General features: G+C 46.8%; 1 protein-coding gene across 7 annotated transcripts in view; it reads right to left on the reverse strand.

The window, feature by feature from the left end:
• Nucleotides 1-12,474, reverse strand: part of LDB1 (LIM domain binding 1) — a 145,468-nt gene that overhangs the window by 83,329 nt on the left and 49,665 nt on the right. The window lies entirely within an intron of this gene.

Raw genomic sequence — 12,474 nt, forward strand, 5'->3', positions numbered from 1 at the left:
CTTTTTTTTTCCATCCTGGGATGCGGAGCAAAACAGATCCTTCGTGACCCACAATGCAAGTCAATGGGACGGATCTGTTTAACTCTGACACTATCTGGCAAAATAGAAAACGGTTCCATCCCCCATTGACTTTCAATGGAGTTCATGACGGATCCGTCTTGGCTATGTTACAGATAATACAACCGGATCCTTTCATAACGGACGCAGACGGTTGTATTATCAGTAACGGAAGCGTTTTTGCTGACCCCTGCCGGATCCAGTAAAAGCGCTAGTGTGAAAGTAGCCTTAGAAAGAAAACACAAAGTAGCCCAATACAAGAAATCCCCTGCCATGGGTAATACAAGAGTGCACAGCATTAGGCTACAGCTGCCAGTGTGCTGGTTGAGTGCAGCTCTGGTAGTGAATGGAGGAGAGAGCGGGATCTTACTCCAGATCAGTACCAAATATGCAAAGCAAAGACTCGACTTGTTATATCTGATGGGAAGATTCAGTGTAGAAAGTTTTATCCTTGTGTAATGAAAAGCTCCGTAACTTTACCGTTCTACGTTGGGGAGCATTTTCTGTGTTTGTGGTCTGGTCCAAAAAAGCCAAAGAAATAGATGTCATTCTGCCGGAGGGTTTGGCTACACGGCGATCTCGGTCTTGCCACTGCTGTCACGTCCAAGGATCACAATGTAGCAGTCCTATGCAAAATAACTGTGGAGCCCCATTTATGAATCTTCAACACAGTGAAAACCAGAAATCCCTCCAGGGGAGGAAAACCAAGCAAAGGGGTCTCCCCGCTTTAGAGATCACCATGTTAAGTGGTCTCTGTGTCAAGACCCCGCTCTGTTAGGGCGCATTCACACGTGGCAGGAAATTCTGCAACTGAAAATCAGTTCCGTTCATTTGAGAGGGGCAGAATGCACATGGATCCCTGCGAGCCCCATGAAGGTGAATGGAACTGATTGTAGCCTCACACGTCAGCGTTCTCCGCGGACCGCACGCGTCCCCATTGTGTATTCAGACATCAGTGTTTTAGCACGGTCCGCGGGTCCGTTTTTTTTTTAGCACGGACGCACGCTCTATTTTGTCTGTGTTCACGGATCCATCACACCCATTATAGTCTATGGGTCCGTGAAAACCACGGATGCCACACGGACGCCCTCTGTGTTTCAGGGATCATTAACAAGAGATGATTTAAAAATTAATTTTCAGCTGTTCAGTGTCAGTGAAACACGGATCCTTCACGGATGCATCGCTGACCACTTTCTCACGGATTTGAAAATGGACACGGACGTGTGAATGAGGCTTTTCAGTCGCAGAATTTTCTGCCCCAAAATCTGCCGCATGTGAAGGCGCCCTGACAAGTCTAAGGCTGGGTTCACACTTGAGCGTATTTAATATGCGCGTTTTTGTCGCGCGTTTTTGTGCGTGTTTTTGTCCATAGTCAACGCGCGTATTGTGTCCTATGGCCACAAACGCGCGACAAAACGCCCCAAAGAAGCTCAAGAACTTTTTTGAGCGTAGGCGTTTTTCAGCGCGTTCAAACGCGCTGTAAAACGCTCAAGTGAGAACCAGGGCCATAGGGAAGCATTGGTTTTCATGAGTTGAGCGTTTTACAGCGCGTTTGAACGCGCTGTAAAACGCTCAAGTGTAAACCCAGCCTAAGGGTACTTTCACACTTGCGGCAGAGGTTTCACTGCTGGCCGGATCCGTCAAAATGTATGCAAACAGGAACATACAGGATCCTGATCCGTAGGACAAATGCATTGAAATGCTGGATCCGTCTCTCCGGTGTCATCTGGAAAAAAAACGGATCCGGCATTTTTCTTTTTTTTTTTTTTGCGGTCTGAGCATGCGCAGACCGCAATGCCAGATCCGTTTTGTGCCGTTTTGGATCCGGCATTAAGGCATTCCAGGAAGTGTTCCGAAATTTTGGACGGAGATAAAACCGCAGCACCGTTTCCCAGGGACCTTTGCACTTTGGATTGCTGCATTGAGACTCTTAAAGGGAACCTGTCACCGGGATTTTGTGTATAGAGCTGAGGACATGGGTTGCTAGATGGCCGCTAGCACATCCGCAATACCCAGTCCCCATAGCTCTGTGTGCTTTTATTGTGTAAAAAAACAATTTGTTACATATGAAAATTAACCTGAGATGAGTCCTGTCCCTGATCCATCTCACATACAGGACTCATCTCAGGTTAATTTGCATATGTATCAAATCGTTTTTTTTACACAATAAAAGCACACAGAGCTATGGGGACTGGGTATTGCGGATGTGCTAGTGGCCATCTAGCAGCCCATGTCCTCAGGTCTATACCCAAAATCCCGGTGACAGGTTCCCTTTAATTGAGGCTCCGCAGTAGTTTTTGTAGCTGGTTTCCCCAAGATCTGCTATTGTTTTGTTTGAATGTAGCAGTGCTAGCCAGGGGTGCTCCTAGCCTTTCTGGTGCCGGAGGCGAAAACTGAAACGGCGCCCCCCCCCCATGCCAATTTCTCAACCTAACCCCTTTGCCACAATGAAAGCGCTCATTGCCCACAGCCCTTCCGCTGCCCCCCTCCTGCCCCTACCTGGTGTTGCCTCACCTGGCCTCATTGGTGGTGCGCCCCTGGTGCTGGCATAGAAATGATTGCGGTCAACGTGAACCGCGACCACGGAGTTGCAAGAAATCCAACCCTGCATCACACGTATCACAACCTGCGCAGGTAGTGAGTGCAATTTTGGGGTCAGTTGAGTTTTTCTAAGATCACGCCAGTCTCGGCGTCTGGCATTTTTTTCCCCTTGCTGCCTCGTGTTTTTCTACCATAGATCTCCGTTTTTTTGTTCTCTGCTTAAAAAAAAAAATAGTCATTTGACCTTGTCAAGTCAGGCATTATTTTTAATCCTTTTTATTTGGCGCAAAAAAAACATGTGCGTGAAGGAGAGAACAGCAGCCTTTCCTTGCTTTCTGAATCAGCTTACTTTCATGATGTCAGCTTGCTGTCATTGAATGGAAACATTGCTTTTAGAGTAGGGAGCTGCTGAGGAAAATATGACAAAAATGTGAGATGACCCCCTCGGGTGGATCCAGACAAGGCAGATTCCACACATCTGAACCCGCCCCTAGGGTACCTGCACACATTGCGGATTATGCGTGGTTTATCCCATGTGGATTTTCATGAAAAGAAACAGCCTAATAATACACTTTTTTTATTCCGTGCGGAAACTGACCTGCCGTGCGCATTTTGAAACTTTTTTGTGTTGTTCTTTGGTGCACCCTTTTCAATGAAAAATTGCGATCTGCATTAAACTGTGTCAAATCCGCGCCAAAAACTGAAAGTAAAGCCTCGTTCACACGTCATTGTTCCACGTACACGCGCCGCACGCGTTCTCCACGGAGAACACAAGGACCCATTCATTTTAATGTGTGTATTCACATATCAGTTTTTTTTACCAGGGTCCGTGTTTTTAGCATGGATGAATGCTCTATTATGTCCGTGTTCACGGATCCATCACGCCCATTATAGTCTATGGGTCTGTGTTTCACGGCTCATTAGGAAGAGATGCTTGGAAAATTGTGCAGGGTCAGTGAAACACGGCTGACACACGGACAGCAAAAAACGGACACATCGACCATACACGGACAGCTTCACAGAGGCATCGCTGACCACCTTTTCACAGATTTAAGCGCGGACACGCACAGAAATCGACATGGAAATTTGTGCAGAAATTCTGCAAGACAGCTGGCCCCCGTGTGCAGGTAGCTTCGGGTATGTTCAGACGGAGAATTTTCAGCGCAGGTTTCAGCATGGATTCAGTGAGTGGTGAAAACTGGGCCGAATCTCTGCTGAACCTAGAGTGGGTCCACATGGAAACTGGCGGCAGGACCCGCAGCACAGCGCAGCGCTTTCTGCCGTGGGATATGCGGCTGAACATAGACTTAGGCCAGTTTCACACCTCCGGCACGCTGTTCCTGCAGACAGACGGAGAACCGTCCGGACACAAACTGTAGCATGCAGCGGTTTGTGTCCGGCTGGATCAGCGTACAGATCTCTGTCAGACCCCATTATACTTATTGGGGCCGGCAGCGCCGGCTCTGGAACAGCCTGCCGGACTTCACAACGGAGATCTAGAAGTAGCCTTAGGCCTCTTTCACATGAGCGTTACGGATTCTCTCAGGGTGCGTTCGGTGAAACTCGCACCATTTCACAAGCAAGTTCAGTCAGTTTTGTCTTTAACTGCGTTCAGTGTTTCCGTTTTTTCCGTGCGGGTGCAATCCATGTTGATGTGTTTTTCACGTTCGTGAAAAAAAAACCCTGAAGAATTACAAACAACATCTCTTAGCAACCGTCGGTGAAAAACGTATTGCACCCAAACTGCATCCAGGTTACATCCGGATGCGATGCGTTTTTTAACTGAAGCCCCATTCAATTCTATGGGACCAGGGCTGCGTGAAAAAAGCAGAATACAGAACATGCTGCGATTCTCACGCAACGCAGAACTGATGCGTAAAAAAACATTGCTCATGTGCACAGACCCATTGAAATGAATGGGTCCGGATTCAGTGCGGGTGCAGTGCGTTCACTTCACGCATGCAGAAAACCCACTCGTGTGAAAGGGGCCTTAGGCTGCTAGGTTTGATACATTGTAGCGAACTGCAGTCAGATTTGTTTATCAGCCTCTGAGTAAGGCCTCACGCACACGACCGTTGTGTGCATCCGCGGCCGTTGTTCCGTTTTCCGTTTTTTTTCACGGACCCATTGACTTTCAATGGGTCCGTGGAAAAATCGGAAAATGCACCGTTTGGCTTCCGTATCCGTGATCCGTTTTTCCAGTCCGTGAAAAAAATATGACCTGTCCTATTTTTTTCACGGACAATGGTTCACGGACCCATTCAAGTCAATGGGTCCGTGAAAAATCACGGATGCACACAAGATAATCATCCGCGTCCGTGATCCGTGTCCGTTTTTCCTATCATTTTCAATGCAAACTTGACTTAGTTTTTTTTCACTTTTCATGTCCGTGGATCCTCCAAAAATCAAGGAAGACCCACGGATGAAAAAACGGACACGGATAACGGAACAACGGAAACTGATGTTGCGGACCGCAAAAAAAACACGTCTGTGTGCATGAGGCCTAAGGCTACTTTCACACTAGCGTTTTTCTTTTCCGGCGCTGAGTTCCGTCCTAGGGGCTCAATACCGGAAACTAACTGATCAGTTTTATCCCCGTGCATTCTGAATGGAGAGTAATCCGTTCAGGATGCATCAGGATGTCTTCAGGCGAAAGATAAAACCGCAGCATGCTACGGTTTTATCTCCGGCAAAAAAAAACGAAAGACTTGCCTGAATGCCGGATCCGGCATTTTTCCCCAAAGGAATGTATTCAAAATACCGGAATGTCGGATCCGGCCTGCGCATGCGCAGACCGGTAAAAATGTGAAAAATACAAGACGGATCCGTCTGTCCGCATGACAAGAGACGGATCTGTTCTTGCAATGCATTTGTGAGACGGATCCGCATCCGGATCCGTCTCACAAATGCTTTCGGTCACATCCAAATCGGCGGATCCAGCGGGCAGTTCCGACGACAGAACTTCCCGCCGGATCACACTGCCGCAAGTGTGAAAGTAGCCTAAGGCTGGTTTTACACGGGCGTTGCGGAAAAATGTGCGGGTGCGTTGCGGGAACACCCGCGATTTTTCCGCACGAGTGCAAAACATTGTAATGCGTTTTGCACTCGCGTGAGAAAAATCGTGCGTGTTTGGTACCCAAACCTGAACTTCTTCACAGAAGTTCGGGCTTGGGATCGGTGTTCTGTGGATTGTATTATTTTCCCTTATAACATGGTTATAAAGGGAAAATAATAGCATTCTGAATACAGAATGCAAAGTAAAATAGCGCTGGAGGGGTTAAAAAAAATAAATAAATCATTTAACTCACCTTTATCCACTTGCTCGCGTAGCCCGGCATCTCCTTGTGTCTCCTTTGATGAAGGACCTGTGATGACGTCACTCCGGTCATCACAAGGTACGTCACATGATCTTTTACCATGGTGAATCACCATGGTAAAAGATCATGTGACGTACCATGTGATGACCGGAGTGACGTCATCACAGGTCCTTCATCAAAGGAGACACAAGGAGATGCCGAGTTAATGATTTTTTATTTTTTTTTAACCCCTCCAGCGCTATTGTACTATGCATTCTGTATTCAGAATGCTATTATTTTCCCTTATAACCATGTTATAAGGGAAAATAATACAATCTACAGAACACCGATCCCAAGCTCGAACTTCTGTGAAGAAGTTCGGGTTTGGGTACCAAACACGCACGATTTTTCTCACGCGAGTGCAAAACGCATTACAATGTTTTGCACTCGTGCGGAAAAATCGCGGGTGTTCCCGCAACGCACCCGCACATTTTTCCGCAACGCCCGTGTGAAACCAGCCTAAGGGCTCAAGCACATGAATGTTTTATGCGTTCCGTATATGGGCCATATTTTGATTCCGTATATGGGCCGTATACTGAACCATTCATTTCAATGGGTCTGCAAAAGATGCGTAAAGCACTCTGTGTGTTGTCCGCATCCGTTGCTCCGTTCCGTGGTCCCGCAAAAATTATGAGTCCTGTCCTATTCTTGTCCGTTTTGCGGACAAGAATAGGCATTTCTATAATGGGCCTCCTGTTCCATTCCACAAATTGCAAAAAACGGCACGGTCGTGTGCATGAGCCCTAAGGGCTTGTTCACACGGAGGATTTTTGAGTTCCGTATATGGGACATTTTTTGCGTTTAGTATACAGTCGGAATACGGAAACCTTTCATTTCAATGGTTCTGCAAAAAATTCAGTTTCCCTATTTCCGTTTTTCCGTTCCGTTGAAAGATAGAACATGTCCTAATATGGCCTGTAAATCACGTTCTCTGGCTCAATTCAAGTCAATGGGTCCGCAAAAAAAACGGAACACATACGGAATGTATTCCGTATGTCTTCCGCATCCGTTCTGTTTTTGCGGAACCATCTATTGAAAATGTTATGCCCAGCCCTATTTTTTCTATGTAATTACTGTATATGCCATACGGAAAAAACGGAACTGAACCGGAAACACTACTGAAACAAAAAATGGAAAAACTGATCCGTTAAAAACGTCCCGCAAAACACTGAAAAAGCCATACGGTCGTGTGAACGAGCCCTAACCATGTTTCCATTCGCTGACAGCAAAAGGAAACATTTGGAAATGTTGAGGAGGCGATGCATAAAATATCGCAGAGACAAATGCAGAATTTACTGCAATGAACAGGAAAAATGGTAGAGTTTCCGTCCGTCTCCGTCTCCCAGAATGCTCGCTCCCCGGATTGTAACGCCGGCTGTAGTAGAACCCGGACGACATGTTTGCCGTCTGCAGCTATTCCCCACATGAGGCAGTTGCTTGGATACCTGTCTCAAGGTGAAGGGCCAGGGGAACGAAATAGCAGCTCTGCTCCGAATCCCCAGGTACGGCGCGCGCACATGCTCATTATCCCAGGTAATGAGCGGTCATTAGCAGCCTCTCCTAATGGGGTAATGGCGCTGTGCTCCCCAAACCACTGACCTCAACCTGACAGACAAACACGAAAGAGAGGCAGGGGGGCAATCTACCATCTGCAGTGAAATGTCTCATCTTGTGGTCGTGGCCAGTGGTATAGCTATAGGGGTGCAGAGGAAGAAGTCGCATCCCGGCCTAAGAAAAGGGAGGGGGGGGGGGTCCATTCTTTAATGTGACTAGTTCTGCCCCTAAATCATTTCTTAATACATCTAAGGTAGCAGCCGAGGATCCATTTTTCTGATGCAGAGCTCCGAATCCCCGCCATACGGCTAGAAGCAAATTCTGTCTGCCTGCAGTCACCAGTAGAGGGAGCTCCAAATTCTGTCTGCCTGCAGTCACCAGTAGAGGGAGCTCAGTACATACAGTTCATACATAGACCTCACTAATAACACAGTAGGCAGTCAGCTCCTGAGCGCCCTCTACTGGGGGCTGCAGGCAGAGAGAATTGTATCATTCACTTCTATGTATAGTCTTGGTTTTTGGAGGTACACAGACTTTGAAGGCCCCACCACCCAAAAAAAATAAAAATAAGGAACAGTTGGGTTTAGCTTGCAAAGAACCAAAAATAACTTCTTGTGCAACCCGTTCTTTACTGGAAGGGGCAATTACCTTCCTCCTAATTTAGAAAAGGTGGAAACATCTCAGTATATTTATCTTTCCAACCACCAGGACGGTAGAAACAGCCCCCGGCAATTGCAGAAGATTAATACGATGATGTGCCTGTTTACTACATCCAGGCTTCCTTGCATTATTTAAAGGGGAACTCCTACAAGCTCCCGAGCAGGCTGACACAATCCGAAGGTGGTTCCAAGGAGGAGGAGTAGCGAGCTTATCATATTTGAAAAACAGAAACAGCGCCTCTCTTGCCCATAGGTTGCATCTGGTACTGCAGCTTGATGAACCGAGCTACGATACCAGACACAGACTGTGGACAAGGGGTGGCGCTGTTTTTTAGATCTGATACAGCCTTTTAGGCCCGGTTGCCACAGCAATATAAAGCACCACAATTATCCCACCGTGTGGCCGATGATCACATTTCCGCCTGGCACGTAAAATCGCAGGTTGCAAAGTTCAGACACCCGGAAAAATAATCATTTTAAAATGATTAATTCCAAATTTTATTTAAATTTTACAACTCCAATATCTGGAAGGGACTAACAAAATAAATAAATAAATAAATAAAATAAAATTTGCAGACTCTTGGCTCATGAATAGCATGCCAGATTGACAGTGGAGACTGACACAGATTCAGAACTGCTGGAAGAAGTGACATACATTTAAATCCGCCTACTAGTAAGTTTTACTCTGCTTCACATGGTATTTAGGATCTGTGGAAAATTATAATGATGGCCAAGATAACAAAGAATAGAATGATTGAACCACAGTGAAGACTGACTCTGACCTCTGGAGAGAGGTAGAAAGAGGTGACATAAATTCTACTCTGTATAACCGTGCGGCTTTATGCAACATTCAGAGTTTATAGAAAACTTTGTGACAACTCCTGTGACAATGCAGAATGAAGAATAGAATGCAAAGGATATAGTAAAGACTGACACTGGTCAATTCAGAATGATAGGAAAAGGGGACGTAAAATTAACTCTGCACGATAATATTTCATTGAGTATCAGTGGAAAGATTGGCCTCGACAACTCAGAATAGAATGCAAGTGCTAAAGTGAAGACTGACACGATCCAATTTAGAGCTGTAGGAAAAAGTGATGTAAAAGTAATTCTGCATAATATTCCATTCAGGATCTGTGGAAAGATTGGTGACGACTCCTGTGGCCATGATACCTTAGAATAGAATGCAAGAGCTACAGTGAAGACTGACAGAGGTTGAAAGAAGCGACATAGGTTTAGCTCAGCATAATAATGCAGCTTTATATACCATTCATGGTCTGCAGAAAGATTGGTGACGACTCCTGTGGACACTGTAATAATGGCCACTACAAACCAGAATAGAATGCAAGAGCTACAGTGAACACTGACACTGGCCAATTCAGAGCTGCAGGGAAAAAGTGATGTAAAATTAAGGGCTTGTTCACACGGCCATTGTGGTTCCGTGGCCGTATTGCGGCCCGCATACGGCGGGTCCGCAATACACAGGCACCGGCCCGTGTGCACTCCGCATCACTTGAATGGGTCCGCAATCATGGAGATGCGTAATGGAAGCTTGGATCAGAACCCCGCGGAAGCACTAGAACTTTGAATGGGTCTCGATCCCTCCCGGCCGCCGCACGGACGTTGCCCTCAAATTGCGGTCCCCAATGCACAGAACGGAACCACAATGGTCGTGGGAATAAGCCCTAACTTTGGGTAACTATACACTGGACAGGGTCTGTGGAAAGATTGGTGACAACTCCTGTGGACAGTGCAATAATGGCCTTGACAACTCAGAATAGAATGCAAGAGCTACAGTGAAGACTGACAGTGCTGTAGGAAGAAGCAACGCCAGTTTAGCTCTGCATAACAATACAGTTTTATACACCGTTCAGGGTCTGCAGAAAGCTTCGTGACAACTCCTGTGGACTCTGCAATATTGGCCAAGACAACTCAAGGCTGCCTTCTTCCAGAGACAGCACCGCCACTGTCTATAGGCCGTGTCTGGTATTGCAGCTCAGCCCCATTGACATGAATGCTGCAGTTCCAGCGGCCGCCCATGCACAATGGCGACGCTGTTTCTTTCAATGTCTCACAACCCCTTTAATTAACCCCTACTGGGCATTTCTTCCATGGATTTCTATGGCCTCGTTCCAGCCTTATAATTAAAGCCGCAGCGTAATCGCTGCACAACATCTGGCTGTGATAACCCCCATCATCCGCCGCTGTGCTTCCTCCCCCTCCCCCTCGCAGCCTCGCCTCTTGCACTCTTTATATTTGGTCATCCTGCTTGAAAAAATGGGGCAGGAGTTAATTCTTAACTGTGTCCGTGGTGTCACATGTGAGATACATGTGAGCGGCGAGAGGCTGAGACACCGCAGCGCACGTCACGGGCAGCCGGGAATTCAGCAAACACGTGTACACAGAGGAGCGCGCGCGTACACGCACGGGCTGGCGCTGCACAAACATATCGCATATGCTACAGTTGTACCGACTGTGCCCATGGAGACAGACTGTTCCCAGGAATTCATTCACATCCTGATATGCCGTGTGCATACTAAACATAGCCGCTGACAAAAACGACAGAAATACGCGGCATACAGAGAGCGGAGGCGCTGCAGCCGCCATGACACCCGCTGGGGGGGGGGGGGGTTAGTTACTATTAGCACTACAGCACCAACAGGTTCTCCAGCGCTGTACACACTGCAGCATCGCTCAAGGAGTCTGACAGCGGCGTTCATCCATCTCGCATTCACTACGTTTACGTATGCATGCTCGGCCGAGCCAAGGATGCAGGTGTACGGGAGGATCGGGAAAGATAGCTGTCGGCTGAACGAGCATCCGATCCACAGCAATCTAATGTGTACGATCGGCATGGAAAACACTGTGTACATAGAGTATGTGATAGATAGATAGATAGATAGATAGATAGATAGATAGATAGATAGAGAATAAATAGATAGATAATATATAGATGAATAATAGATAGATATGAGATAGATAGATATGGGAATAGATAGAGAGATAGATAGATAGATAGATAGATAGATAGATAGATATTAGATAGATATTAGATAGATATGAGATGTAAATAGAGATAGATAGATATGAGATAGATAGATAATTTATGAAGGAATTGCTAGCAGTCTGCAGTAAGGGTACAGAGGGGAGGTAACCAGTTGGGGGTGTTACCTGCACAGACTCACTCTATCCAATCAGTGCTGCCATTGTCGAACTGTGCAGGTACACACCCCCAACTGGTTACCTCCCCTCTGTACCCTTACTGCAGACTGCTAGCAATTCATTCATAACTTCTAGTAGAAATAATAAAGGAATGGCACAACACAGAGCCATAAGAATAGATGCTCCAGAATTGTTATTACATGGGGAATGCATGTAGCTATGTAAACAGACGTGTCAGGAGCGGTGACAGGGCCTCTTTATTTTTTTTAATGTATTTATCATATTGGAGCTCTGATGTCTGTAGAGTTGGATCTAGGCTTTGGTGCATCCTCATCTCAGATACTGAAAGTTTTTCGTCAGGACTGTGCACGCGTGACGCACTCTCCATTTACCGGTATGGGGTTCGGCTATTTTCTGAATAAAAGGGCGATGAATGAGAGGACGACTGCGCATGCTTAGCTGCTGTCACGGTCCCTCCCGTGACAGGGGTCAGAAGATCTAAGAGACTGGCTGCACGTGATGTGATCTGACAGCCTCTCTGGTTTCACTCTTCTGTGTTGTTGCTGGGTATGACCACACCTCTGGTCTGAGGTGTAGATTAAGTGGTCATTATAACTCCTCTACTTATTCTGGTCTCACCCACCATGCTATGCGGTTGATAGCTCCTTTCTGGTTGTGGAAGTGCTGGTGTTTGGTTCTCCACTGAGCTCCTGCTTAAGTTTCTTTTCCTATTTTCTAGTTTGTTGTATTCCCCTATCTTTTGGTATTCGGCCTGAAGAAGTCTCCTGTTCTTTCAGCTGGGAAGGAACAGGTCATCTTTTGTCCTGACACTATTTCCAGGGACCTTTAGGGTCAGATAGGGCCCTAGGTTCCAGTGTATGAACATTTCTACCATACTGATAGTAGTCAGGGCTCGGTCTAGGGATTCACTAGGTGGTGACCTTTCCCCTTTCCCTAGTTTCCAGTCCTAGTACCTTTTCGCTTCTCTCCTGTGTTCGATGGAGTTTACTACCCACACCGCGCCATGACAGCCGCTCTCTTTCACTTCAAGGGTCCCGTTCCGGGGATAGCAGCGGGTCCCAGAAATGGGGCCCGCACCTATCTGACATGATGATGATCCATCCTAGCGACATGCCACCAATGTG

The sequence above is a fragment of the Bufo bufo genome, chromosome 6 (assembly GCF_905171765.1).
Source record: "Bufo bufo chromosome 6, aBufBuf1.1, whole genome shotgun sequence".
Lineage (NCBI taxonomy): Eukaryota > Metazoa > Chordata > Amphibia > Anura > Bufonidae > Bufo > Bufo bufo.